This window comes from Alligator sinensis, unplaced genomic scaffold (assembly GCF_000455745.1).
Source record: "Alligator sinensis unplaced genomic scaffold, ASM45574v1 scaffold125_1, whole genome shotgun sequence".
Lineage (NCBI taxonomy): Eukaryota > Metazoa > Chordata > Crocodylia > Alligatoridae > Alligator > Alligator sinensis.
This window is the reverse complement of record NW_005841893.1, coordinates 1,867,351-1,869,588: the sequence shown is the minus strand read 5'-3', so window position 1 is coordinate 1,869,588 and position 2,238 is coordinate 1,867,351.

Sequence of the window (2,238 nt, the reverse complement as noted above, 5' to 3'; positions counted from 1 at the left end):
CCCCACCCCCCACATCCAGCCCCATGTGCCCCCCTCTCCACGTCCATCCCCGTGGGCCCCTCCCACCCCCCACTGTTCCCAGTGCGGCCCTGTGCACACCCAACAACCTCTGCAGCTTCACCCCATGCTGCTGCTTCTCCACCTCCAAGGAGCAGGGCTGGGGGAGGAGCGAGGCCAGCAGCGCTGGACTCACCCTCCCATTCTGGTCCCTTAGTCCCCACTGTCGTGGCAGTGCTCCGCCATGTGTAGCTGTCTGCGCAGAGCACTCTGATTGGTTGCCGAGACAGCAGAGGCAGTCTCTGCCTGCTGAGGAGGGGGATAAGGCAAGACCCCCACCCTCAACCCAGAAGTGGGGGAGTCGTGTAATGTGGGATCATTTTGAGGTGGCAGATGATTCCAGGCTTGCTATCTGCCAGCACTGCTGAAGGCAGATCAGCCAGGGCAAGTAGGTGAAATACTTCACCAGCACAGTGATGCTGTTGCATCTCAGGAGGCAGCATCCCCTTGCCCTTCTTCCTCCTCAGCCTGGCTCAAGTGTTAGCGTGCCAAAAGGGAAGTCCCCTGATCACTCCAAAGTCCCCCCATAACAGAGGCAGGCCACCCTGGAACAGTGAGGGAAACCAGCAGACAGAGGGGAGTGCATTGCAAGGGCAAGCGAGATGACCCAGAGCATTGGGGAGATGCTTGCTCTGGATAGCCAGCCCTGCTCCTTAGTTGAGTGGCCAGCATTCAGGTGGCTCATGGCGCTCATGGCCCCATCTTACCAAGTGCCCGCATGCACCACCTTTAGCAGGATGGTGGTGCCCTCCCTGTATGAGTCATGCAGGGAGTACTTGAGGGAGGAGCTGCACAACACAGGGCCATAGGTAGCCTTGCACTTCACCTCCAACATCTGAAGCAGCCAGGGTGGCGATCACACCTACCTCTCCCTCACAGGGCACTGGTGTGACCAGTTAGGCCGTTGGTGGGCTCTTCTTCAAGCTGAGGTGCTGGATGAGTCCCACACAGCAAGGGAAATCATGGTTGTACCTCATAGTCAGGGACACCTCGGAAGGGGACCAGGGATGCCCTGGAGAGGGACAGGGCTGCTGGTGATGGTGCCATCACTACCACCCATCTCATTTCAAAATGCAGGAAGGTGGTGGGCTACTTCCACCACAGCATCAAGGGAGACAAGATGCTGTGGGACAAACAGGCAAAGCTGAGCATTGCACAGCACAAAATCATGCAGGATGTGGAGACTCAGTGGAACTCCATGTACCTGATGCTGGAAAGGCTGGTGGAACAACAGAAGGCCATCCTTCCCATCCTTCCCATTCGTCCCATCTTCCAAAGATGGCTTTGCTCAGGGAGATTGGGATCAGTGGACCTCTTAACAGAGCTCAGTGAGATACCATCTCCCAGATCTTGGTGGTCCTCAAGCCCTTCCTTGAGGCCACCGAGACTCTCAGTGCTGCCGATGCCCTCCTTAGCCAGGTGATCCCCAAGTGAGGGAACTTGAGCACCAAATGGAGAAGATCCAGGGGATCAATGTTCCTGGCTGAGGCAAGCCCCTATCACCAGATGTGCAGGTACTGGTGAGGCAGCTGAAGGAGGGCATCAGGAGAAAAACCCTTTGTTAAACTGAGTAAGGACCTGCAGTTGGTGTGTCTGTATGCTGCTCCTGGATGGAAGGAATAGTAAGAAAGCCAAAGGATGGCCTGGCATGCAATGCAGACAAGAAAGCCAGTCAATGAAAATAGAAATGGAGGCGGCAGGGAATGAGGGACAGGCTGGGGGGAGGGGGAGGGAGGGAGATGTAACAGCACATGTAAAAGTGCAGCGGTACCTAGGGAGTTAGATATTCAGTAGGTTGTAGTGTCAGAATTCCACTATATTGAGTCCATGAGTTTCTCTACCTAGGAGGCTGATGACCTAGGCCCGCCTATGAAAAGTGGTTTGAAATTGTTTCCTCTCAGGATCAGGCCTGAAAGACTGAAGGCAGAGAGTGTTTTTGTGAGGAATGTGCCCCCACAGGTAGTTGGGTATTGTTGGCTTTGATAGATTCTGGTGTGCAGTTTGTGGGGGTACTGGAGATTGTTGGCAGGTTTTGTGTTTTGAGCTGTAGGAAGTTGGCTTCAGTTGTGGTGATGAGGTTAGGTGCTTGTTTGAATGTACAAACCACTTTTCAGAGCTAGGCCTATGAACTTCACTTCATCAGCCTCCTAGGTAGTAGGTACAGAAACTCATGGACTCAAT